The 27,628-nt window shown below is 47.1% G+C and overlaps 1 protein-coding gene across 38 annotated transcripts in view; it reads left to right on the forward strand.

Annotated features, from left to right (window-relative positions):
- The window catches only part of NRXN3 (neurexin 3), a 1,793,247-nt gene that overhangs the window by 37,558 nt on the left and 1,728,061 nt on the right, over window positions 1-27,628 (forward strand). Inside the window, exon 2 of one of the 38 annotated variants that reach the window (XM_089322450.1) lies at window positions 19,390-19,465. The exons of the other annotated variants lie outside the window; for them this stretch is intronic. The gene's annotated coding sequence lies outside the window, so the exon portion shown is untranslated. The remainder of the gene's footprint in view (window positions 1-19,389; window positions 19,466-27,628) is intronic. 38 annotated transcript variants of the gene reach the window in all.

A 27,628-nucleotide genomic window follows, 5' to 3' on the forward strand; every position in this document is an offset into this window, starting at 1 on the left:
CCTCTTCTACTCTTGTAGTTTTAACTGTTATACAAGGGTGGATGACTCTCTGACCAACACTTCCAGATCTGAACTCCTGCAACACCTTCTATTACCTGCCTCCCGATCCTCTCCACCCATAGGCACCTCAGAATAGCAGTGACTTCAGACCTATACGGGGGAGTGCCTTCTGGTTCTTGTGGGGAGAAGCAATAGCAAAGAGAGGGTCAAACTTACCATGCCCAGCTCTGCTTGTCACCCTTTCCTGATGTGTGAGTGGCTGCATCTCCGCCTGCCAGGTGTCCAAGCTGGACAAGGAGGAGCTGGCTTCAGTCAGGCATCACACCCTCTTGGCTTTGTCTTTTGAATGTCCTTGGGCTCTATTTGTTGATGACAGTGGGCCGTCACTAGCTATTAACAGAACATGTCTACGCCTTTTGCAGGGATCTTCCTGCCATCCCTTCTTCTCTTCCTTCAGTTTTCCCTTTCTCTTTGATGTACTGTGGAAGGAACATAAAGGAAGTAAAACCCAAGCCCGCCATTCCTTGTGCAGAAGCACTGCCTCCCCAGCCAAACCTCTTGAGTGCGGCATCAGTAATATCTCAGTGTCTGGATTCTGGAGCCAGACTGCCTGGTTCAGATTCAGCTTCCCAGCTGAGTTATCTAACCTTTCTTCCCTCAACTTCCTTATCAAAAGCAAGTGATAATAATAATCCCTGCTCCATAGAGTTGTTATAAGTATTAAATGGGTTAATATCTGTGATATGCTCAAAATGGCTTAGCATGTGGTAGATACCACACAAAGGCTTATTAAATAAAATACATATAGAACTCCTTAGCTTGACATAGAAACCTTTAAAAAGTGGGTATTGTTGACCTGTCCAAGTTCAAGTTATCACTCCTCCTGTCCTTGACACCGAGCCACCGGTGATTTTAAACAACTCGCCATTCTTCATGTCATTGTGTTTTCCCTCATGCTTCCTTTTAGCCCCGAATTCTTCTTCCTCCTTCATTCCAGTCTCTCCTCCTGCCTGTGAGCCTTAAAACCAATTTCTCATCTTCTAAAATCCACAACAGATGCCAGCACTCTGACGCCATCCTTACAATACTGGACACAGATTATACTGTCTCCCCTGAGCCGCATCCCTGCTTGTGCGAGTTTTGTCAGGCTGGGACAGACATAATTCCAGTTCTGATTTAACCACATATAAGCTGTGTGACCTTGGACAAGTGACTGAACCTTTCTGAGCCTTATCTGTAATATGTAGGTAATAAATTACCTGCATGATAAGGTTATTGTGAAGATCGTATGGTGCTAGGTGTACCAAGGGCACCATCCACCTTCTAGTAGCACTTGGTCAGCCCACAACTGGTACTGCATTGGTACAATGATTTCCACTCATCCAGACATCACAGAGGCTTCATTTACAGCTTATACATATGTCTCCATGAGGGTTGGGGCTGTGTTGCTCAGCTTTCTATTCCCAGTACCTCCTCCAGTAGGTGATCACTAATACTGATGACCACCCAGACTCCTGGGTCTGGACGCTGACCACTTATCTCTTGTGGGATGAAGTTGGTGTTTCGGCTGCATTGAGCCTTGTCTCCAGGGAGGTTGGTTTTTGTTTGTTTTTGTTTTTGTTGTTTTCCCCCAAGCTGTCTGAAGGAGGCAAGTCTGCACCTGGGAGGTGGCAGGATGTTCTAAACTGGGCAGGTGGTGTGAAGCAAGGTGTGAAGGCTTGCCTGAGAGGTGTGTGTTATTCTGGAGGGGGAGGGGGGAAAATCAGAGAGAGGGGGATGAGAACCTGTGGACCTTAGCAGGTGGGACAGTGCTGGCTGTGGGAAGAAGAGGCAGATGAGAGTCTGGAGAGATCTAGAGAAAGGAGGTAGCAACCAAGATCATTGTATGCATGGAGGTAGTTTTGGGGTGGAGGGCTGTGGAGCAGGACTGAGGGAGAACACAGTGGACAGCCCTGTTGTCAGATTAGGCGTGATTACCTCACCGCCTTCCTAGCTACCTCTCTCTACCTTCCTAGCAACCCTCTCCCCCAGCACTCTCACTTCCTCCTTCCTTGCTTTACTTATTTTGAAAGAATTCTTACCATTGTTGGTCATAGTGTTTGTTCAGCCTACGTATTTGCTTGTTATCTCTCCCCACTAGAATTTAAGACCCACATTGGCAAGTACTTTAATCTGTTTGCACCTAGAACATTGCCTGACGTGAGAAGTGCTTCATGAGTTTTGTTGAATGAACAAATCCCACACGAGAATAATGGTCATTCATATTTTTGTGCTCAATCATGCAGTAAGTAGGTGTTTAAAAAATTTGTTTGAGGTACAAGTTATACTCGATAAAGTGTTTCCATTTTAAGTGTAAATTCAATGAGTATTGGCAAAGGTATACCCCTGAGTCATGAATGCCACAACTAAGATGCTGAACGCTCCCATCATCTCCAGAAGTCTTCCTGTCCTGGCCTCAGGAAACTACTGATGTATATCTGTCATTATTTGTTTGCTGTCCTTTTTCCTAGAATTTCATATAAATGGACTTGTACTCATGTCTTGTTTTGCTCAACATAGTATTTTAAAGATTTATCCATGTCACATGTGGCAATGGTGCATTCAGTTTTACTGCCAAATAGTACCTTTTAAAAAAATTGCTTTGTGGTGTTTTATGAGGATAAGTGAGTGCAGAGTCTGGATCCAGGCTGCCTGGTGGGAATTTTGGTCCTGTCAGTTACCAGCTGTGTGGCTTTGGGTCAGTTTATATTTCCTGTGCCTCAGGCCTCTTGTCTGTTAAGTGGGTTCATGTTCATACCTGCATCACAGGATTGCAGGGACAAGGATTAAATAAGTTTAAACACACAGTGCTTAGAATAGTACCTGAGTAGTAATAATAGTAAGTGTTCAATAATTGCTAGTTATTATTACTTCCATTTTGCAGAGGAAGGAACTGAAAACCCTAAGGCACAGAAAGGTAAATAGTTTGCCTGGTGTTATTTGGACTGAAGAAAGGATTGGAATTCAAGTCTGATTTAACCCTGTGACTGACCAACCCCCCCCCCCCCCCCAGTTCTCGTTCTGTCCTTGGGTCAGGCTCCTGTGCATGACACACACAGAAAAGGGAGGTGAAAGGGGAGAGGGGACACTCAACTCATGGAGACATATATATAAGCTGTAAATGAAGCATCTGCGATGTCTGGATGAGTGGAAATCACTGTACCAATGCAGTACCAGTTGTGGGCTGACCAAGTGCTACTAGAAGGTGGATGGTGCCCTTGGTACACCTAGCACCATATGATCTTATCATGCAGGTAATTTATTACCTACATGTTACAGATAAGGCTCAGAAAGGTTCAGTCTGACTCCCCAACCTCAGTGTTTACTTAGACTACCTCTGTTGCACCATCCCTACCCTGAGGGCAGAGTTTCACCCTCTCCTTGGGTCTGCTGAGGGGTGGGGTCTTCTCCAGCAGCTGAGTCTTGCATCAGGTACACATCTTGCAATCACACAGCATCAACCCTGCAAGAAGCTAATTTGATAAGCCCCACTCCAAAGCTCATTGAACCTGTCTATAACGATGCTTAATTAAAGTGCAGAAACTTTGAAGAGATAGCAAGTTACTGCTTAATGCAATACCAGAGTGCCACTATTCCACCATCTGCCTCCCTCTCTGCAGTAATTGCTTCCTGACATTTGTTTATTTTAATTAGGAGTGCAGTCTTGATCAAGAGGGAGGGCAGGCAGGGTCAGAACTGTTGGGGAGGAGGATGAAAGTAGAAAAGAGGGGAGGCTATGATGTAGTGGTGGTGGTCTGAAGGGGAATTATTGTTGTCTTCCTAGTAAATGGTTCCACCTTCCCGCAGGGATGAACTGTGGAACTTCCTCCCTGTAGTGAAAACATGACGCTGAATTTGGGATCATTTGCTCAGGTTTTGGGGTGTCAGAGCTTCTTGTTTAGCAAATTGAAGCTCCCATGTTTTTTATCTGGGAGATGATAGGTAGGATGTCAGATCCCTGAGTGATGGTCCTAGTAGGAATAACTAGATTACTCTGACCCCATGGAGGGACTTTTAGTACTGACAGGATCTCAGAGCTGATGGAAAGAGATGCTCATCCATATCTGTTCTACTGCTTACTTGTGGTTTCATACTATGCCTGGTTATCTTTGATTATGTGTTGGTCATTGTACAGGAAAATTATTTGTGACTATAAATTAATGACTGAGATGAAGAAGGTACTTTTCTTGAGAGAAAAAAAAAATTCCTTGCAGATATTTGAGGGCACTGTGAATCTTGGACCGTCCTCTCTCTTAAAAGAGTAAAAGGCTTGACACCATAAGTGATTCAAACCCAATCAGTAGGTTCTCTTGAGAACTAGTCAATTTCTGATTAATTCCCACGTTTAGAGGATGACGAGTCTATTGTGAGATGGTCTCTTTTTGGTCTCCTCATTTTACACAAGGTCTGGGAATGGATTTTCCATCTCTCTGTCCCTGTTAGGCTGTCAAAACAAAGTTCAAATTTGCCATGCTCAGAAAATGCCTTCAGGGCAAGAGTGATTTTCATGATTTTTCTGAGGGAGTCCCTGTTCCATTCAGTATTGGACCAGTCTTTCTTTATTCTCTGATCATCATTTTGATGACTTTAAGAAGATAAATTGCATATTTAACCAGATTTTTAGTTGTTTGTAATGGCAATAACCTGCCATTACCAGAAAGAGAACATTCCTGATAGTAGTTTTAAAATTACATGTATGTACATTTTTACTTTTAGCAACAGAATTTTTTTTGATCTAATGATATCTTACACAGGATCTCAATATCTCAAACAGAGAAAAATGAGATAAATAAGAAAGTAGAACTGTTGTGCTTAAAGTGGGGTCCCCAAACCTGCCAACTAGACCTCCTCTTACAGTATCTCCAAGGACCCGGGGTTCATGGGCATGGTTTCAAAAACTCTGTACTAAGCAGCCCCTTGGTTTGACTTTGTGGAACCGCAGCTTTGGCAAAGCTCATCTAGTGCTTTCCTTGGAAACAAATGGATCTTGATATTTTAGGATGGCTGGAAGCCTAGATCTTGGGCAGGGTGCTGTAAGAAATGACAGAATGTTCTGCCTGAGTCCCAGAGAGCCTCTGTGAAAATTAGTCCAGAGAATGGGGATCTTTCTCGTCCTCTCTGAAAGATTGATCAAGCGGAGAGGAGAATGGAAGGGGGATAAAGATGGATCCTCCGAGAGGCAGACATCAAAGCAGGATCGATTCAAAGAATCTCTGTGGGAGAGGAGGCTGTGGAGGCCCTTTAGGGGCAGGAGCAGGAGGATGGGGGAATGTTGAGATCTGATGCAGCTCTGACACCTGTGACTGGAGAGAGAGGGAGGGCTGGGTAGTAGGAGCATCATGTGTAGCACAGCTCAAAGACAGCTTCAGCCACGCTGATGGGAAGTCCCCAAGCATCAGTGGATTGTTAGAACTATCCTGAACTGAGTACATCTGGGCTGGCAATCATCCTCCTTCTTGCTTGGCCACTGTCTGAGGACTTTCGTGGGTATGCAGTGATGGGTCTGAGGGGGTGATAACTGGAGCTGTTCCCAACTCTGCTTGCTGCAGCAGGCCCTCTTGGAGGATTTCTTAGTGTGCAGCTCCATGGCCAGCTCAGGAGCAGAGGGCCACCCAGAGAGCAGTGAGGCTCATTTGCTCAAGCAAGGTGGGGGGGGGGTAATGCATATTTTCCAGGCCAGGGGGCAGCTGTAGTGAATGACTGCCTGTTTGTTCCCTAGAAAGTCAGTGTCCAAGCATGTGGGGTTCTGCCCTGCCTGTGTGAACGTTAGCTGGACTTGTTGGAAGCAGGTTAGCAGTAACACATCCCTCATCATTACCTGAAGGTGCAATGTGTCTGGTGACATCATCCCCAGTTTCCTAAACTCCCCAGTGGTTCACTGGCTTTCAGCATAAAAGCTACACGCAACCCTGCCAACCCCTCTGTCCATACTACATTCTGTCCTTACCTCTTTGTCCTGTGTTAGTCCCTGTTCTCTTGTATTTGCTTTGTTTATTCCTACCAGAGGGCATTTGGGATGCTCTACATTTTCCTCCTTTGTTTCTTTTTTGAAAAGATTTTATTTATTTATTTGAGAGGTAGAGCTACAGACAAAGAGAGGCAGAGAGAGAGCGAGGTCTTTTATCTGCTGGTTCACTCCCCAAATGGCTGCAATGGCCGGAGCTGGGCTGATCTGAAGCCAGGAGCCAGGAGCTTCTTCAGGATATCCCATGCAAGTGCAGGGGTCCAAGGATTTGGGCCATCTTCTACTGCTTTCCCAGGCCATAGCAGAGAGCTGGATTGGAAGAGGAGCAGCAGGGACTTGAACCGGCACTCATATGGAATGCTGTCACTACAGGTGGAGGCTTAGCCCACTGTGTCCCAGCGCCAGCCCCATTCCTTTGAATCTTGGTTTGAAAGTTACTTCCTTAGACAAGCAGAATTATGTTCCTTCCAATTGGCTTTCAGCGTGCCGTGTTCTGGCACCATCCCCATGCCTTGGTTTATACTTTTCCTGGAAGATTGTTCAATCCCAGACTCCCACCACTAGAGTAAAATCCCCACAAGGGCAGGGGCTACAACCATCTTTGCTGATCTGCGTGCTTCTGTGCCTGTTACCCTGAAGGTGCTCAATCAAAATGTTTTGTTCAGAGCCACAAAGGAGGAGGTAAAGAGAATGACTGGAGATCAAATGAGTGCAAGTAAAATGAGCACAGAAACAAAACACAAGGCAGGGGAGAAACAGGCTTTCAGAGCAGGAGTGACTTGCAAGGGCCTCCTTAGCTGAACTTCCTGAGAGGCCCAGGCTCGGGAGGTGGGGCGGCTTCCGCGTGTGCACACAGCTGGTGGGCGCCAGAGCTGGGACACGTGCCTCTGACTCCACACTCTGGTTCCAGTGCTGTGTTTGCTCACATTGGCCTAGTATGTCCACATAGCACGAGGTTTGAGGTGGATGGCTGTGTTCCCTAGGGGCTCCCGTTGTTGATCACACTTTGAGTGAGCCGCTAACCTGTTGACTTTGCCTCCTCATCTGTGAAGTTGAGATGATAACACACATGGTCAGCTCTCCACATCCATGGGCTCCACGTCTAAGGATTCAACAAACCACAGACGGAAAATAGGAAAAAACAGCTGTGTCTGTGCTGAACACGTATGGATTTTTTTCCTGGTCATTAATCCCTAATGTTACAGTGTAACAACTATTTACACAGCATTTCCCTTGGATTAGGTATTGTATGTAATCTGGGGCGATTGAAAAGTATACAAACAGATGTGCATAGGTTATATGTGAATAGCACATCATTTTATATGAAAGACTTGCACATCCACAGGTTTGGTAACTGCCAGGGTCCTGGAGCCAGTCCCCTTTGATACTAAGGGATGACAGCAGTTCAAATGGAAATTCTCAGGATGAAGATAATACTTGAAATAGCACTTTTTGTAAACATGGACGTGTTTTTACAGATGTGGATACTGTATCATGTTTGGTTGCTGTTTGGTCAAAGACGCCTACAGCACTGGTGATGGGTGGGACACTCGGTCGCTAGCCAGGCTCTGTTGGTGATTTTGTTCCGGAGCCCGCTCTGGCCCCGCCCCCTCCTGTGCTGTGGATATTTCTATGGATTTCCTGAAAGGAGCTGGGAAAGTTTCTGAGCGTCAGCTCTAAGAAGGGGAGAGGAAGCCTGAGGGAAGATGTGGACCAGTGCCTTCGCCTCCTGGCCCAGGGTTCTTCATCAGTGACGGAGCGGGTCGTAGTGGCTCCTTTGGCGGGAAGGACTCAAGTAAGGAATGGGAGGCTCTTTCCAGCCTCCCAAACAGCACGCAGAACCAAAGGAGACTGGCCTGGCCTCTCGCTTGGGAGGTTTGTGTGTTCCTGGAAGGAATGTCCTGGCGCTGAGAGCTGTCAAACGTGGAGCTGGAGAGGGCAAGGAAGTCCCTGGAGATCACTCTCTAGAGGTGGCTACCGAGAGCACAGAAGCCGGGTGGCCGCCTGCCGTGTCTCTGTGTCCTGGTCCCTCTCTCCGCTGGTCTCCAGGTTTAGGGCCTAGCTGACTCCACTGTGACCTCCTCCAGAAGGTGGACCAGGAAGCATTTGAAGTGACTCCACGTTGTGGGGTTAGGTGACTGCAGCAAATGGGTGAGGATTTGGGTTCAGATGTTCCCTCCTTCACAGTGGCTTGTACTGCCACTGCTTCCTGTGTGCTTAGAGGTTTGTGTACCTGGGGGAGTGGTCTTGGGACCTGCTACCTCCATGCGGTGTCCTCAACACAGGGCAAAACACCTTCTCTGCTTCCTCTCCCTTAAGCACATCCCTCCCAGAGTGGCCCTGGGGCCATAGGTCCAGGTAATAAAAGCTTGGGGACAACATGGGGAATTTTCTGCAAAGATGACCGAGTACAGGGGAAAGTTTGATTAAACATTCATGGCGGGGCGTGATATAAAAATTTTAATTGGTTTTACTTTTGCTATCCCTTTCAGTGTGTAGCTGTCTCCCTTCCTCTTGTTTAACCCTCTTGAGACTGGATAGAAATTTCTCAAGCAAGTGTAAAAGTAATTATATCCAAAGACAGATTTTTTTTCTTCTTAAAGGTATCAAATTAATTGTCTTTGCTGGGGCTAATTGTCTTTCCTTTGGTGCAGGTGTGAAATGGTACTTGGGGCTGATAATCGGCTGCATTTGCAGGAGTTTTACATTTGTCACATGATCTCAGTGTGTCCTCTAGTCTGGCCTGTGGCTCTCAGTTGTTCCTGTTCCTGTTGCTCAGTTGAACACAAGGAGACTGAGGCTACGCTCTGCAGAGCTCACAGAACCAGTGCCAGCTCTCCTGTTGGCCATGCCCTTCTCCCACCTTGTTCTGCACCCCCTGCAGGGCTGGCTGAATGTGGCTCAGATCCTGGCCACCTCCAACTCTAGCTGCCCAGACCCTGGGAGCTTCACAGCACCTGGGGAGAGCAAGTCTCTTCGAGGTAAGGCTTCTGCTGGTTATTAGGAGGTGGAGACCTTCTCAGTGGTGTAGTGACTTTGTGGAAGTAAGCAGTCCCCTTTCCTGTGTTTGTCTCCCAAAGGAGATTTAAGGAAGTATCACAAACAGTGTGGCTTAAAACAAGAATTGATTCAATTGATTTTCAGAGTTTGGAGCCTGGGAGTCTAGAACCACAGTGCCGGGCAGGGCCACACTCCCTCTGCAGGTCCACTTGTCCTAGCTTCTGGTGTGGCCAGCCCTCCTTCACCTTCCTTGGCTTGTGGGGCATCCATCAGTCTCTGTCATCACAGGGAAGCCTTCCCTGTCTGTCTCGTTGTCCAAACCCCTCTCTCCATCTAAGGACGTCAGTTGTATGTGCAGAGGCCTCCCTGTCCCAGGGTGAACTCATCTTGACTGGATGATATCTGCAAAGACCCTATTTCCAACGTCGGTCAGGTTCATTAGTATCAGGGGTTAGGACATCACGTGTCTTTGCAGAGACACAATTTAACTTATAACATCTCTGTGTAATGTACCTTTCCTGCTTGTTTGATATCCAAAATAACCTTTTTCTGGCATTGTGGTGTGGTGGGTTAAGCTGCCACTTGCAATACCAGCATCCGTTGTCAGAGTGCCTGTGTAATTCCTGGCTGCTCTGCTTCCAATCCAGCTTCCTGCTAATTCATCCTGGAAGGCAGTGGACGATGACCCAAGTGCTTGGGCCCCTGCCACCAGCTGCAGAGACCCCGATGGAGTTTCCAGCTTCTGGTTTCAGGCCTGGCTGTTGTGGCCATTTATGAAGGGAGCCAGCAGTTGGAAAATCTCTGTCTCTCTCCTCTGCCTTTCCGATAGATAGATAGATAGATAGATAGATAAATAAATATTTTAGAATGCTCCTTTAAAATATCAAACCATGGTGATTGTGGATGGTAGTTTTTTATTTTATAAACTTATATCATTCAGAGAAATACAACTCTTCATGTTCCTGTCACTCAAATAAATGACCATTGACCTATATTTGATTCTGGTAATTTTCTTAAGAACAAAAACCTGGCAAATACAGATTTGAAAAGTTGATAACCATCATCTCATTTGCATTATCCTCTTCCTTCTCTCAGAGCAGTGGTTTTCAAACAAGGCATTTTGGGGAGACTATCGGCCTCTGGTGGGTACAGGCCTGACCGCTATTAAATACCCTACAATGCAACAAGACATGATTTGGTTCAAAATGTTAACAGTATTCACACTGAGAAATTCTGTTTGAGAGAGAACTATCTTGATATTGACGTGTATCCGTCTAGAAATATTTTCCATATATTTCCAAGCCTGAATAAACAACATGTGGTATTGTGTTGCCATGCATGTGCATCCTTTAATCATATATAAATAGCATCATCGCATATTCTGAATCTCGCTTTTCTTCCCTTCGACATTTTTTAGATGTCTCCATATTGATTTAGAGGCATGTGTATAATATACATATATAATTTATTTTAACTAAGCTACAGTGTGCTAAAGCATGCTTTAAGGAGATAATATTTCCTTTCCCTGTGGCATTGGAAAATCTAGAAACCCAAGATAAGATGCCAGAGGGTGGGCCTCTAGCCCTGGTGGGAAAGCAGCCCCCTTTTCTGGGGCATTGAGTCTCTCCAAGAACTTGATCTTTCTAGAAGTGAGTGAGATCCAGTCCCAGAGAGTCTTCATTAGCTGATAGAATAGAATTGTGTCCCCTCTCTCATCTGCACCCACAAGGCAGCACCTTTCCTTGGCTTCTCAGATTCTCCCCTCCCACTATTTCTTTCCCTGACCTTTGGGACTGGAGCTGTGAGAAGCTCCAGGGCATCTAAGCTGCAAGTGTTTCCTTTAATGCAGAGGGTTTCTGAAAGAGATGCCCTTTGTATTATCTGCTAAGGTGTCTGTATTAGTTAATGACTTAAATAATAGAAATTTGTTTTCTCACAGTTCTGGAGGCTACAAGTTCAAGATCAGGGTGTCAGCAGGGCTGGTTTTTCCTGAGGCTCCTCCCCATGACTTAGATGCTGTGCTTCTTACCTTCACTTCATCTTCTCTGTGCTCATCTGTGTCCAAGTGTCTTCTTATAAGGACGCTGGTCAGATTGGATTAGAGTCCACATTAATGACCTGATTTTAGATTGATTGCCTCTTTAAATAATCTCCCTCCAAATACAGTCGTGTTGGGTACTAAGGATTAGGGCTTCAATACAGTAACTTTGGCGGCAGGAGGGGGGGTGGGCAGAGAAGTTCCAGCCAAAACAGCCACCTCTGACACAAAGCGTTGATGTTGCAGGGGAATGGTGGGGTCTTGGGAAGTTTTATGTGATCTCTGACTCCAAGAACTTTGTGGTGTTTGGTTTGAGGATTTTTAACCTGCATTAAATTTAACATTGGCAGGATCAGAAAATTCAGGATTAAAGTGAGATCCACTGAGATTATTTTTATATTATTTATTTGTTTGAAAGGCAGAGTGAGTGAGGGAGGGGAAGGAAAAGAGGAGGGAGTGGAGAGAGAGAAGGAGAGACAGAGACAGAGACACAAAGAATCTTCTGTCTGCTGGTTTGCTTTCCAAATGGCTGTAACAGCTAGGACTAGGTCAGGCAGAAGCCAGTAGCTAGAGACTCTATCTGTGTCTCCCACATGGGTGGCAGGGGCCCAAGGACTTGGGGCATCTTATGCTGCCTTCCCAGGTGTATTAGCAGGAAGCTGGATCAGAAGCAGAGGAGTCAGGATTCTAACAGGCAAAGGGGCAGCTGGACCCACTGCACCACAATGGCAGCCCCTCCACTCAGATTTTGGTTTTCAGAAGACATTGAATAGAGCAACAAATCTGGAAAAGGCAGACACTTGTGAGGAACCCATCAGACAAGCACAGACTGAAGCCATATAACCAAAGTCCAAATTATTATTCTCAGAGGCTACTAGGAAAGGACTCAGTGGAAAGCGCCTCAGTCAGAGATAGAAGTCTTGGATATGATTTTTGGCTCTTCTTCCTACCTGTGTGGTCTTCCTAAACAAGCTATTTAGCCTTGAAGTCTCAATTTTCCCCTCCTCTAAAATGGAAGTAATAATATATCAGTGGATTTCTGCAAGGATAAGATCAGTGCTTGGTGTCTGTTGAGTTTTCAGAAATGTTATTTGTTCCTGGAATTTGAAACTAAGGAGATTGGACTCTTTCCTATTTGCAGCAAGGAGCTTTTTTAGAAGCCTGGGAGTGATCTGTTCAAATGTGAGTTTTAAGAAAGTTAATTCTGGTTTGGAACAGTATAGATGAAAGTTGGAAGTAGGGAGAGCTGGGAAGGAGAAATATCAGTTATTAGGCATTTGAAATAATCTGAATGGGAGATCCTATCTTTTTTTTGAAAATTTATTTTATTTATTTGAAAGGTAGAGTGACACAGGGAGAGGGAGAGACAGAGAGACATCTTTCTTGTGCTGGTTCACTCCCCAAATGGCCTCAGTGGCTGTAGCTGGCAGGCAAAATCCAGGAGCCTGGAGCTCCATACAGTTCTCACATGGGTGATAGGGGCCCAAATACTTAGGCCATCTTCTGTTGCTTTCCCAGGGGCATTAGCAGGGAACTGGATTGGAAGTGGAACATCTGGGACTTGAACTCGTGATCTGATATGGGATGTGGTTGTCAGAGCTGTGGCTTAACCCATGGCATCACAAAATCAGCCCCAAGGAGAGGCCTTTCTTAACTGCGCTGGTCACATGGGTGGGACTGGAGCAAAAGAGGGGAGAAGGGTGTAGAAAGAGGAAGTGAAAGGAGGGATATTTGGGAGATCGCATGGGAATATAAGAAGGCTGATTGAGTGAGGTGGTGGTGAGAGGGAAGGGAGGAGAAGAATGGGAGGAGGCCCAGGTGCTCACTAGGCCTCCTGGATGCAGGAGGATATGAAGGAAGACGAATTCAGAAGGAACAGCGAAGGGAGGGTGTGGAGGAGGAAAATCATGAGTTGGTTTTATTCAAAGTAAGCATGAGTTGCCTGGGCGACATCCAGGCCCAAGAGCGTCAGGGAGAATGAGTAGAGTGTGAACAGATGTGGGGACAGAGTTCCAGGGCACACTGATGTCCAAAGGGTAGGGGAAGGAGAGAAGCAACTGGGAGGGGGCTTTTGAAGGCATCTAGGGAGGGTGGAGGAGGAGTCCTGGAGAGTGGCAGTTTTGAAGCCTTAGGGAGCAGGTACTGGGTCGGTACTGCAGAAGCTCCTGGTGAGCTGGGGACATGTAGAGGATGGATGCCAGGATAGAGGGAGGTGTGGACATGGTGAGGTAGGGTGGAACAGGGGATCAGGGAGGATATCTTAAAGGTGAGAGAAGAGGATAGATTCTGGTTCCTTTCAGTGTTCCTGGCATGTTCCTGGGCTGTGGGTGGGGTGGGAAAACAGTCAGTGGGGAGCCTGCAGGAGCAGGTCCTGGGTAGGTGGGAGGGCTTGGAGGAAGAGGGCTGGGGTGGAGTCAGGCTTAAAGCAACCGTTTTTATTTATTGAGTAGGAAAGGGTGGATGACAAAGTGAGTAGTTGAGAGAGAGTGAGATACAAGCTTTTGTGCCTAAAGGCTTCAATTTTCTCAGCAAAACTGGAGCCCCTCTAGCATCTGTTGAGTGCAGATGTTGGAAAGGGTTTGGAGGGGGAGGAGACTGGGGAGAAGTTGAGGGGCAGAAGTACAGTTGCATTTGTTGATTTCTGGTGCTCAGGGGTATGGGAGGAGGCTGCTTAGATTCCTCCAGGGCAGAGGATTGACAGGATGGTGGGAGTGCAGGGGATGAAGGATGATTGACTCAAGCCCTGTAGGGGTTAGATAAGAAGGGCCAAGTCTCCTTCCTGTGAGAGTAAAGAGACTGGGTTGGCCTTGACTTTGATCAGGTTGGAGAGGAGCATTAGGAACAAGAGGTGAGAGAGAAAGGTTAAGGGTGTTGAAGGAGTGAGAATGAAGAGGCAGGTTACTGGAGTAGAGGAACAAGGGGCCATGAATCCAGAGCGTTGAGTGCATGGACATTGTAAATGCTCTAAGAGCATGCAGAAAAGAACAGATAGCCAGTTGAATGCCTTAGTGAATGTGGAAGAGTAATATTGGGGTGATGTGTTGATCAGTCATTTCCTTGTAACAAACAACCACAAAACCCATGGTGGCATGCTGTAATTGTTAATTTAGTTTCCTAATCTGGAGGCAAGTAATTTAGAATAGGCTCATCTGAGTAGTGCTGCCAATCTTACATCTGCTGGTTGGATGGGGTTCAGCTAATCAGGGTGGGTCATGGTTGGGGTGACTGGCTGGGAAACTAGTCATTCACCTCTTACGACTGCTGGGCTTGTGTAGGCATTCTTTTCTTATCCTGGTGGGCAAAACTGCAGCAGAGCAAACCCTTGGTCATGTCATGCCGGCTAATGTTTCTTTGGTCTAAGTAGATCACATGGCCAAGTCCAAAGGCACAGTGTAAGGAAGTGTATGCCATCCATGTAGGTGGTTGGGGGTAGTGAGTGAGTATTTGAACAACAGCCTGGTGGACCACAGGAGGCAGTAGGTAAGATCAATGAGGGTGGACATTTGGGATTGCAGATGGCACAGAATCCTTGAACGATGCCAGAGGAACACAGGTGGGAAGAAAGGATGCTGCTATACTCTGCTCCTGTCCACCACAACAGAGAGTGTTGGCAAAGAAATAATTTAATTAGAGAAAGAACAGGTTTCTGTGTTGTGAGGAGTCCAATATGAACAGCAGGGATTTCAGAGGACATAGAGGGAAAAGTTCAAAAGAGGACTTGGAATGTTATGGGTTCATCCGGGCTTGGCTTCCCAAATTCATGAGATGTTTAAATCTCACAGTCTTTTTTTGGCTAAGATTTATTTATTTATCTGCAAGATTTACACAGAAAGAGGAAGAGACATAAAGAGAGCTCTTCCAAGTGCAGGTTCACTCCCCAAATGGCCGCAAGGGCTGGCACTGGGCCAAGCCAAAGCCTGAAGCCAGGAGCTACATCTGGGTCTCCTGTGTGGGTGGTAGGGGACCAGGGACTTAGACCATCCTTCCGCTGCTTTCCCAGGCCATTAGTAGGGAGCTGGATTGGAAGTGGTGCAGCCGGGACATGAACCGGCGCCCATATGATATGTTGGCATTGCATTACTGGCTACGCCACAATGCCAGCCTCTCTGAAAGTCTTAAAAGTTGGTGCAGGGTATAGGGGCAGTACAATGGCATAGCCAATTAAACTGCTGTTTGCAGTGCCAGCATCTCATATGGGCACCAGTTTGAGTCTTGGCTGCTCCATTTCCTATCCTGCTTGCTGTTAATATGCCTGGGAAAGCAATGGAAGAGGGCCAAAGTACTTGGGACCCTGCACCCACGTTAGAGACCTGGATGAAATTCCTGACTCTTGGCTTCAGCCTGGCCCAGCCTTGGCTGTTGAGTCCATCTGGGAAGTGAACCAGTAGATGAAAGATTTCTTTCTCTCTCTCTGCCTCTGCCTCTTTCTCTCCATCTGTAATTCTGCCTTTCAAATAAATAAATGAATCTTTAAAAAAAAAAGGCTGGTGCATTAGGGTGGATGCATGAGCTAACTATAGCATTTGAGAGGCAGGCCTGGTGAGAGGTCTTTATGTTACTAGGAATTGCCCTTGGAAGGTAGTTCTTACAAAGGGATTCGTAAAATAAGCTGAGTGTGCTTCCTGTGTCTCTCTCTGCTGCCTGGCTCACCATACCTTTGTCTTTCTGCCCATGCTCTACCACTGCCAACCTCCACCAGACACCAGGCTAACGGGCCACCCAGTCTTGATCTGTGAACCTCCAAACTGTAAGGTGAAATCAACTCTTTGCTTTGCAGGGAACTCCTGTCAGGTATTTTGTTAAAGTGATGAGAAGCTGGCTAATCCAGGGAGGCAGCTGGCTACCAGGGGTCTGAGAGCAGCTGCCTGAATGGGGGAGTCCTAGCTTTGGGAATAAGATGGACAGAAAACACACACACACACACACACACACACACACACACACACACAGTTGCTAGAAGAACTTTGGCTGATGCAAGGTAATCTTTTATTATCTGGGGAAGATGTTGGAAAGACCAGCCTCCAGCTTGCCTTGAATTGGGCTCTGGATGCTAAACTCCTCCTGACTAACCAAGGAGGGCAGATGCTTCCCTGGGAGGGGATGTTTGCAGGGAGAGGCGGTCACAGCTCTATACTATACTTGGGTTTTCACAATTGCTTTTACTCTGACAGGGTGTTGGGAACTTTTTTTTTTGTGCTACAAATAAGGAAGCAAGAGGGTGGGTGTGGGAAGGAACCTATTTAAATGGAGATACAATAATAGAAATAACATCTATCCTTGGAAAGAGAGACTGCAAGAAAGATGGATGGAGGTGGGACACCTCACACCTGTGCCTTATCTCTTTGCAGAGCCTCTCACTATTCCCTTGGCCATTGTTCCTGACCTCCCCTACCCCTCCTACCTCTCCAGGCTGTCTACTCCTTGAGGGTAGAGCATGGCTTGTCTTATTCACAGCTCTGTCCTTGGTGGTGGCGGCACACCCAGAATGGAACAGGTGCTCAATGAGTCTTTTTGAGTGGATGAATGAATAGATGATGCAAAATTTAAAAATTAGTGTCTCCATCTCCAATTAAAAGTACTGCAGGCTTTCTTTTAGACATGCCACTCTGGGAATATTTAGGGACATCTTGAATTTTAAGCAGAATGATAGACATTCATAGACAGCGGCCTGGTCCTTGTCAGATGGTCACTTATCTTCACTTGCAGCTTCGGGAGCGGAACGAGCACTTGGAGCCACGTGTGAATGTTCCAAGTCTCAGCTTGTCCACCTGCAAAAGTGGGTGGCTGACACATTCATTCATATTTCCTTCCTACAGGGCTCCCTGACAGACTTTAATACTCTGATGTCTGCTGGGGTCTCTAAAACGGGGAAACAGCTCTGCATTTCTGAAGTGTATTTGATTGCATTTTTCCTTCCTTTCATCTTATTTTTGGAGCAGCTTGTAGGACTAGCTACCTAAGGAGCACATTTGGAGAAATATATGTTTGACTCTCTCTGGTGGACAGTCCTTTCTCTGGAGGGTCATTCCCATCCCACCTTCCTAGACGCACTGGCCTCAGATACAGTGGCTCCTCCCTTCCCCCACCATTGGGAGGGGATGGCTGCTTGTCAGTGCAGCCAGTGGCTTCAAACGTCTGGTTATCCTTTGTGCTAATGATGCTGGAGCTGGATTGTCCCTGCTGAGCTTCCATGTTGATCCGCTATCCTCAGAGCACCCTCCCTCCAGGGAGAACTTGAGCCAGAATCAGTCTCTTTTGGGAATGGGGACAAAGGGATGGGGCTTGTAGGGCTGTGGCTGACAGTTGTGAAGGCTGGCTATGTTGATACAGGACAGGGTGAGGATTTCTGAAAATCAGAGCAGTTCCAAGGTAGAGCAGTGAGTCAGGTCTCCTCTTTTAGATCATCTACCAGGATAGATGGCAGTCTCAGGGTGCTGGATCAACCTGGCTGTCCAGACGTGTGGAGAATGGCCATGTAAATACAGGCATAGGGATCAAGCACAGGACTCTGTGGTATATCACCGGATAAGAGCAATGCCCTCCTAATAGGTCTCCCCATGTCCTGATGTATTCTTTCAGCACCAGTTCCTATGCCACCTAAAAGTCAGACCTTGTGCCATCCCTCCCTCTGCTTAGCATCTCTCAATGGCTCACTAAGATCCACTTAGCTTGGCACCCAGGATCTTTGGAACCTTGTTACCAACTTGACTTATGAGCTTCCTACTCCCCCCTCTCTCCTGCCTTACGTTCTGTCCAGTTTCTCACGGCTTCCCGAACACTCCATGATCTTTCACACCTTCCTGTCTATTCACCACTTTCCCTTCACTGGAATCTCTCTCCTCAGGGCCCAGTGTGGCAAAATCTCTCACTCCTTAAGCACCGATCAAGTTCCCAATACAGGTGTTGCTCACCTGCCTTCCTCCCCTCACTCACTCACTCACTCACTTCTGGCAGGATCATCAGGACTCCAGGATCTTACAGCTGCCTGGCAGGCAGCAAGTATTTATTGGAGGACTATTGAATGAATGAGTAATTGTGAGTTGTACTGAATGAAGTGAAGATTGCCACCTCTTGCCCTCTTAGGCATTCACCTTTCTTTCTTTTTTTTTTTAAAGTTTGTTTATTTATTTATTAACTTACTTACTTGAGAGGCAGAGTTAGAGAGGGAGAGACAGAGAAAAAGGTCTTCGATCCACTGCTTCACTACTCACATGGCTGCAATGGCTGGAGCTGGACTGATCCAAAGTCAGGAACCAGGAGCCTCCTCCAGGTCTCCCATGTGGGTGCAGGGGTACCTGGGCCATCCTCCACTGCTTTCCCAGACCACGAGTAGAGAGCTGGATGAGAAGAGGAGTAGCTGGGACAGCAACCAGTGCCCATATGGGATGCTGGCACTGCAGGTGGAGGCCTAGCCCACCATACCACAGCACTGGCATTTACCTTTCTAAATATGAAAAGAGATTTACCTAATCTGCAATAGGAATTGCCTAGCTTGGCTTAGCAGAGATGTAGTTATAGAGTATAAAAGAGAGATATAGTTTTGTTACATTTGAAGCATAGCATATTTTAAAATCTAAGGAATAAATAGGTGCTAATAAGTAAAATGGGAAAATTAATGCAAAATTACAGGTTTGTATTAGCTCTGATTGTACAATAATGTATCATAAACAAAGGACCATAAAATTCCAGAATTATCTGGTGAGTCTTAAAATTGAAATCATGCTGATAGAATAGTTAATTTTTTGAGTCTTGGGTTTGAAAAAGACACCGATTTTCTATTTGAAAACGTTAAGACTATTTTTTACTGTTAAGTAAAACCTGAGACTTTGGAGAGAAAGACGGAATTGGAACTCTCTACCTTTTGGAGGTAATGAAAACTACATTTGAACTACCCAGATTTTCAGTTAGCAGCCCTAGGTGAGGACGTTTGTTGTAGAAACTACTCCCTATTGTAGGGAGAGCCTGGCACGGTGAGTTCGATGTGTGCCATCCAAATGCATTTGACCACTGAAGGATGAGCCCATAGATTTTATTTCCTATGCCTCTTGCAACTTATGGATGGGACATACTGCCCAGGTTGTTGGGTTGAGAAGGATTCTGGGCAGCATCTGGGCTCAGTATTAAGGTGCCATGGTTGATAAGTCGTGTGTGCTGTGGACAAGTGAAGGGAAGCTTCCTGTGTTACCTACATATTAGTAGATGCCTGAAACAACTAAATAAGGCTGATCGATATGGCAGAATGATAGAAACACAGGATCATTGTTCAAATGCTTCAGTGTCAGGTTCAATGACATCACCTACTGATTCTATGACTGCGTTCTGTCTCTGAGTTTCATCTCCTTCACAGGTCAATTTACAGCTAACTTGTCTGTGTGGAGGTCAGAGGAAAGAATGTTTTGTGAACTCTAAAGTTCTCCACCCATGTGAGTACCTACCAGTTTTAAATGAGGCCTCTGAGAGCAGGGCTCTATGTATGTAGCACCTGTTGTTTGCTTTGTGCACATAGGATGGTTTCCGAGCGCATCGCCTGTTTTATGTCCTTGGTTCTCAGCACACTGGCGCTGCATTGAGTTGCTGACTTGGCACGTCACACCCAGGCCAGCGTCTTCCTGTTTCGGTTCTCTGTGGTGACGTCCCTCAGAACAGGCAGCTACGCTGAAGCAGATGAAGTCAAACCGTGCCATGGGGTCCATAGGTTTGAAAGTTCCATTCTACCTACGTTTCTATGTTAAGTGCTCACAGCAAAATTGGAGCTAAGGCTTCAGACTTTGCTTTTTTAACTGCCCCAGGATTGGGACTGTGGAACTGCACAGAGCGTAAGCCTTGGCCAAGGTAGCTGGGATGACTGTTTCAGTCTGTATGTCTTCACCTTGTGGGAGGTGAGTGGGGGCCTGTTCTCATGGCAGGGGGAAAGAGGGAGCAGGGAACAAATATGAAAAAGATTTTGAAGCCTCTGTTGATGCCATTTCTGCTAACATCCCATTGAGGCAAAGTCATTTGGCTGAGCTTATGGCTGGGGCTGGGCAGAATAATGTCAGGGGAGGAGTGGAGAATTTGGGCCATTCATACAATCTAACTATTGCAAAAAACCATGGTAGAAATGTCTAAAGTGATTGTGCAAATATTGTGGTGATGGTGGGAATGGGTCCTGGGCTAGAAGCGTCATTTAGTTTCCACACTGAATCTTCATTGCACCCTTTGATACAGTAGGTCCCAGTGCTGCTTCTTCCATTTTACAGACGAAAGCACAGCAGTTCAGGGAGATTAAGTAATTGCCGGAGGTCACCTAGCTGTAAGTGGTGGATCTCCTGGCTGCAAATCCATTTTTGTCTGACTCTGGAGTCTGGCTCTTCACCAAATCGCAGAAGAGCAGAACCAGGGAGCAGGGATATCCCTTACCAGAGACTTACTGGAGAGAAGTGGAGGACAAATCCTGGACAGCCCCACCTCATGCAGTGGGTGGTAACTCAAGGGCTGTGTCTCCTACATGAGTGTTCACTTTTGGGTCTCTCACAGCACCTGTGAGGGAGGCAAGTGCTGGAAGTCTCAGTCCTGGGACAGTATGAGTGAAGGGGAAGATGTGTTCAAGAAAAGTTTGTGTAAATGACAGTTCCCGTGTGGCTTTTTATGGGAAAATAAGAAATTTTGGGGGCCTGCGCTGTGGTGCAGTGGGTAAAGACTCCACCTAACAATGCTGTCATCCCATATGGGCGTGAGTTTGAGACCCAGCTGCTCCACTTCCAATCCAGCTCTCTGCTATGCCCTGGGAAAGCAGTAAAAGATGACCCAAGTCCTTGGGCCCCTGCACCTATGAGGGAGACCCAGAAGAAGCTCCTGGCTCCTGGCTTCAGATAGACCCAGCTCCAGCCATTGCGGCCAACTGGGGACTGAACCAGTGGATGGAAGACCTCTATTTCTCTCTGTCTCTGCCTCTCTGTAAATCTGCCTTTCAAATAAATAAATCTTTTAAAAAAATTCAATACCAAAAAGAACTTTTAAGGATAACCCTTAGACGTTGAAATCAGTTGGTATGGTTCAGTGAAACTATGTTCTTTAGTACTCTGGGGTTTTGTGCTACAAAGTCTCATTGTGGTAGTCAAGGTGGAGGCCAGGAGGCACAATTCTACCTTCCACTTGGTGGAGTAGCTCCATTTTTAGCTGTCTTGTATTTGGGCATTCGGGGTGGGGCAGGAAGTAAGGGTATCAGTGGCTTACAGAAGAAAATAATGGCAAGAATCTTGGCCAGAAGGTGCTGAGGCCATTTCCAGCACTTCCCAGTTATGCGAGATTGGACACTTGTTTGATTGCTGCTGGGGTCATTCCTTACTCATGTACAGAGGAGGGGGTCTGGGCCAGTGAACTTCATTGTCCTCTACAGCTCTGGTATTCTCCATCTTCAAGCAGGGGCACCTGTGCCCTGTTAGTCCATCAAGGATGGACTTCTACACCTGGTCTGCCAATGATCTGGCCCAGAAGTCTCTCCCTTGAGACCTTGACACTTCTTTCTGGACTTAGGGCAGTCAGCAAACAATTATTTATGGCAGGCTTAGTGCCAGGCACCATAGCCACTATCCTTCAATCTCTGCAAGCTGCTAACATGTGTCCTGGTTGGGGAGAGTCCCCCAAATGTCTTAGAGGCCCCTCTGGGTCTTCTGTTTGCTGCCACCTCCCTTCCTTTCCTTTCTGACACACATGTGTGTGCGTCCCTTCAGGACAGAGTTTGAGGGTTTGTAACAGTGCGTGCCCTGTGGGGATTTGCCATGGGGAGGAATGGCCAGTGGAGGGCTGGGGGTGTTGCAACAAATGAGGTCATTGGGTGGGTCATCGGGGCCTGTTCGGTCCTCTTCACCTGCTAACAGGGATGAGAGGTTAATCTGACAAAGTGCCTCTAAGATTCAGATCTTTTTCCTTTGCTCACCCCTGTCTGTCAGGTGACTTCCCAAGCAAAGGGTGCATGTCTGGTTGTTTGATGGAAGGACCTGCGTCTCCAATTCTTGGTTCCTAGGCAATTGACAGGATGGGGATGCGTGGAGGGACATAATCGCTCTGCAAAGTTACAAAAGGAGAGCAAGCTGGAGAGAACTAACTGGTGGCCCAGAGTTATTTTTCCATAGAATGGACACTGAAGCAGGGACCTGGAAGAGAGGGAGCAGGAGAGGAAGGGGCTTCAGGAAGGGCATTCCAAGCAGAAAGATCAGCGAGTGCCACGGCTCCAAAGTTAGACTGTGCTTAGTGAGTCCTGGCGACAAGACCACAAGGAAGAGAAGCAGTGGATGAGATTGGAGAGGTGGCTGGCATAGACTGTGCAGGAACTCATAGACCACAGAGAAGGCCTTGGAGTTCATTCTGAAGATGTAGACAATTAGATGGTTTTGAATACAGGAAGTCATGACTTCCATTTAGAAGATCACTCTGTGTGCTTTGTAGAAGATATTCCACAAAGGGCAACAGTGGAGGCAGAGGGACCTGTTAGGGGCTGGTGCGTCGTCAAGAGAGGAAGAGACGTGGGTGCTGTTGAATCGATCTGAGTGTTGCCCAAGCTCTCCTTTTTTGAGATTTTGGATCATGGGCCCCATCTTGGAATACTCTATCAAATGATCTGAAAGCCTTGGGAGTGTAAAGGATGAGCAGGAGAAATGATTGACAGGGGTGGGGGTGGAGGGGAGGGTAGGGCTGGCATAGATTCTGGAGCCAGAGTTAGTTCTGCTATTCATTCATTCATTCAAAGTATACTTTGTTTCTAGAGGACAGATTGTGTTTTCATTCCTTAGGGACTCAGCTCCTACATGGACATTGCAGAGGTCATAGGGCAGCGGCGTGGGTCTAAACTGGGGTGAGGATGTTTGGTTCTCCCTGGCTTCACAAGAAGGAGTCCTGGCTACCTGACTGTGAACAGCATCACTCATGTAGAAAGGTGGCCTCATGTGGAGCTTGGGAAGCACATAGCTGTCCAAGGCACTTGCTTCAGGCATGGCCCTGACGGCTGTGGCTTTTGCCATGTTTGGAATGGTGAACTTCATGGTGGCCTTGGCCTTGAGCATACCTGAGTGAAATTTGAGCAGCAGATGGGCTGCCTTTGCCCACAGTCCTCTTTGGTGTCTCTGTCAGTCCTTTTTTTCATCATCATCTTGGAAGGGAGACCCTGAAATGTGCCCCTTACCAGCTGTGTAATTTGGGGGGAGAGATTTCATCTCTCAGGTCTCAGCTTATGCATCTCAGAAATAGGGGTAATAATAAGAATTAAACAATTCTAAGTGTGACCTACTTGGCAGAGTGCCTTGTACTGAGTAAGTGCGACGTGTGTGCTTGCTGTGGCTGTGTTGTTGTAACTGGAGTAAGTTGTGTTTGCTGGAAGGACTCTCACAGTTTTTCCAGTGGCTTCCCAAGATCACGGAAGACAAACATGCCGCTGGCCGCATCCTGAACAATGATCATCACTGCCCCTTTCCCAGAGGCTGTTGTAGCCTGCTCCTGGCCCCCCAGGCTCAGCCCTCATACGACTGTCCCCTTGCCCCTGCTTTCTGTCCTCAGCGTGTCCCACCATCGGTTGTCACACTACCCTGCAGGAAGCATGGGCTGCACCTCACCCCTCCAGGTGCACCTGGCAGGTGGGGCTGCTCCAGGCCCCGCATTTGCCCAGCGGTCAAGCTGGGGACTGCCTGGTCTGGGTCAGCTCCGTGAGCCTGGCCAGAGCATCTACCAGGCTGCTATTCTCTGCGTTGGCCAGCTCCAGCACCTCTTGCTTTGTTAATGGAGAATTTGTCAAGTAATGGGAATAATTAGCCCAGTGGGGGCTTCACTGTGTCCTGGAAAGAGAACAGAGAGTGGCCTCCCAGCAGCCGCAGAAATGATTGCCAGGCAGCTTATTTTCTCGTCTGCGTCTCTCTCCCCTTTGCTTGTGTGGGCTTGCTTTTTTCCCCCCTCTTTGTGTAGGGAGAGTCGGCTAGGAGAAAAGACCCACAAATTGCACTCTTACAGGGCCGGGCTGCACAAGCCGGAGATTATCTTCTAGGGCTGAATAATTCCCCTCTCCCCCTGCCCACTTCGTGTGTGTGTGTGTGTGTGTGTGTGTGTATGGGGGGGGGGGGAAGGTCTGCTAAGCACCTAGCTCATCCCCCCACCACTTCCGTTTTTCCTCCCCACTTCCTTTCTCCCCAGCCCTCCCTTCTCTCTTTCCTTGTCTCCTTATGTAAAGAACTCAAGGGCTCCCAATTGAATCTTTTTAATGGTCCCAAGAGGAGAGGATCTTGAAGGGTGATTATCTTCATTATAAATTATTAACTCTCCCAGCAGCCAGATGGCTTCCCAAACCATGGCTGGGAACTCTGGGCTGGAGATGCTGGCAGGCCGGGAGAGGAGGGGAACAGAAGTGGGAGGTGGCTGGATGGAAAATGTTCATAACTTGTGATTCAGGCACACCTGGGAGGCTGGGGGAAACTGCTGAACCTTGCAAGACCCAGGTTCTTGGGGGGAGACTTTGCTCTTGGTGGCGGCTTTTGTCCACTAGACAAGCTGGGGCTCCCTTGGGGCCGGCATGGAGGGGTAGGTAGGGAAGTGACTGTGTTCTGAGTTGTTTTTCATGTAAGCCTTAGAAGGCTGGCAAGATCTGGTAAGAAGACATGATGAGTGCCTTAATTTAGGTAGTTTTTGATGCTACAATGGCTTAGAAGGTGTAGCCATTGTTCTGCCCAGTTTCCAGAACAGCTGAGAGCTAGACAGCCTAGAGAGCTTTCCATGTGATTTCTTGGTCAGTCGTTGGTGTAAATACAGAGCCTGCCTCTGACTCAGTCCACTGGTCCTCCCCCTAGCCCACCCCCTAACTTCTTACTGGTTACTTTTGCCCCCTCATCCTGCCAGCCTCCACGTGAGTGCCTCCTCCTCCAAGAATCCTCCCCTGACCAGCTGAGCCCACAGCTAGCTCCTTTTGCTCTGGACTCTGTTCTATGATGACACTTGAAAGAATTAGCAGAGAAAAAGGAATGAAGAGGTGAATTTATTTGATGCAAAAATATTTTGAAAGGCATGCATAGTTTCTTTTCCTCATATTCATCTGCCATGAACTTTTCCAATCCCCCTCCCCACCCCACTCCATATTGCACATGAAGACCTAATGAGTGCTGGGCACACAACCCCACCAGACACCCAGCCTCTTCAGGGCTACCCCCAGTCATGGGGGCCCCTTTCTCTGGAGAGGTCTGCTTCTCAGGTGAAGACACAGATCTGCTCCTTGTGGCACTGGGATGAAGTTTAAAGAAGCCTGTCTCATCTCCCTGTCAGCCAGGTGAGACGCCCACAGCAGCTGTGCTGCGGGAGTGAAACCCGAGCACCAAGGGCAAGGCCAAGGGAGCAGAGCGCAGCCGCGCGCAGTTCTGTAGTACTTACCAGAGCCCGGCCACGTCCTTAACAGCTTTCATTTGCACCCAGTGCCTAACCGTGGTCTCTGTTACACCTCCATCTTACAGACAAGGTGACTGAGACACAGAGAGGGTGAGTGACTGGCTCAAGGTCACATAGGCAGCAAGGAGTAGGTTTGGGATTTGCACCAGGAAGCCTGGCTCCAGAGCCTGTGTCTTCCATCACCACACTAAATGCCCTGCATAAAAGAGGCACTCCTCCAGCTGTTCTACCTCGACCCCCCGCCCCCCACACTCAGCAGGGCCTGCCCTGAACTTTGGCCCACCCTCTTGTTTTAACTTTACATCTTGTGTTTATTTTTTATTTATCTTTATATCTGGGACTTGGCTGTCCCATGGCTTAAAAAAATGGAATGAACGACTTCCATTCTATTCACTATCTTCTAGCTCGCCTACACTTGTCTCAAGGAGTGGGGCTCAGAATGAAATCCTGGTTTTCAGCACCAGACTGATAGATGATCACCTCCTTTTCCCGGTGGGCTCCATCCCAATTGATGGAGTCTGAAATTGATTTTGGTTACCTAGCAGCCACAAAATGCTAAAACAATTTACAGGGGGAATTTAAAAGGTTGGTGCAAAATGGTATTTAAAGACAAGTTTACTTGGTACAAAAAATTTAAAATCTATGCATATGCAGGGTTTTCAAAAGTTCAGGGAAGATACGTATTATGAAAAAAACTTATGCATTCAAAATTTTTTGCATCAAATTATACTTATCATTTAATTCCATTTTCCACAAATGTTTTGCCCTGTGTATGTATGTGTGGTGTAACAGCTTATTTATTTAATTCCTCAGTTCTTGTTTATCATATAGTTACAAATTGTACCTTCCTGCCTTGTGAGTTGTTTCTATTGGAGGACTGAGTTTTATAACTTTCTTTTTTTTCTTTTTTTATTTTTATTTTTTTGACAGGCAGAGTGGACAGTGAAAGAGAGAGACAGAGAGAAAGGTCTTCCTTTGCCATTGGTTCACCCTCCAATGGCTGCCGCGCTGTGGCTGGCGCACCGCGCTGATCCAATGGCAGGAGCCAGGTGCTTCTCCTGGTCTCCCATGGGGTGCAGGGCCCAAGCACCTGGGCCATCCTCCACTGCACTCCCTGGCCACAGCAGAGGGCTGGCCTGGAAGAGGGGCAACCGGGACAGAATCCAGTCTGCCATCGTGGATGTCGTTGAAAGCTACCATGGTCTCTTGGGATCCCTATTGCCTCATCCAGTGCACTTACTCACTCAGTGTCAGTTCTACAACTGTGACCAACAGGTTCTCTCCCAAATCCTGCTTCCTGCTAACACAAACCCTGGCAGGCAGCAGGCGAGGGCTCAGGTACTTGGGTTCCTGCTACCCGTGTGGGAGATCTGGATGGGGTTCCTGGCTCTCTGCTTCAGCCTGGCCACAGTCACAACAGTTTCTAGCTATCTCTTGTTCTCTCTCTCTCTCTCTGCTTTTCAAACAAAATAAATACAAACATCTCTTTTCTTCATCTGACATAATAAAAATCATAGGGTAGTAGTGTCAGGAAATGTGCTATCTGATTGTACAGGTAGAAAAGTACACACATCCTAAGTGTACAGCTCAAACTGCACACTCTGTGCCCATTATCTGGGTCAGCAAACAGAATTCCTTTACCCCTCTGCCAGCTGTTAACGACTATTCTGACATTTAACACCATAGGATAATTTTGCCTGTTTTTAAGCATAAAGGGAACACATAGTATGTGCTCTTGTGTCTTATTTTGGTCAACATTATGCTTGTGAGAGTCACCCACTCTTCTGTCTGGAGATGAGTGTGACTGAGGTTGTAGGGGTTCTCCTTCAGGTGGGATGGCTAGGTGAGATGGCCCCTTTGGTTGACTGGTCAGTGAAAGCATTTGTGATGGTCCAATATTAGGAGGATATCAATTCTTACTTTTGGTTACAGTTAAACTTGTTTAGGAAAAAAAACAAAAGACTTTGGGTTCATATAAAGCAAGTCTCAGGATTCAGTGGGCTTCAGGCCTGGCTAGATCTAGGTGCTAAAAACAGCTTTTCTGGAAACCTGTTTCTTATGGCTCTGATTTCTTTGTTGTCTTCATTGTTAGGTTAAGAGTCATCTCCAGGAGTGTCAGTCATGTTGGGCATCAAGTGTGCACTTGGTGAGGAGAGAGAGAGCCCTTCTCCCAATAATTCCAGAGCAGT

This window comes from Oryctolagus cuniculus, chromosome 20 (assembly GCF_051225735.1).
Source record: "Oryctolagus cuniculus isolate XC-2025 breed Fujian yellow rabbit chromosome 20, ASM5122573v1, whole genome shotgun sequence".
Taxonomy (NCBI): domain Eukaryota; kingdom Metazoa; phylum Chordata; class Mammalia; order Lagomorpha; family Leporidae; genus Oryctolagus; species Oryctolagus cuniculus.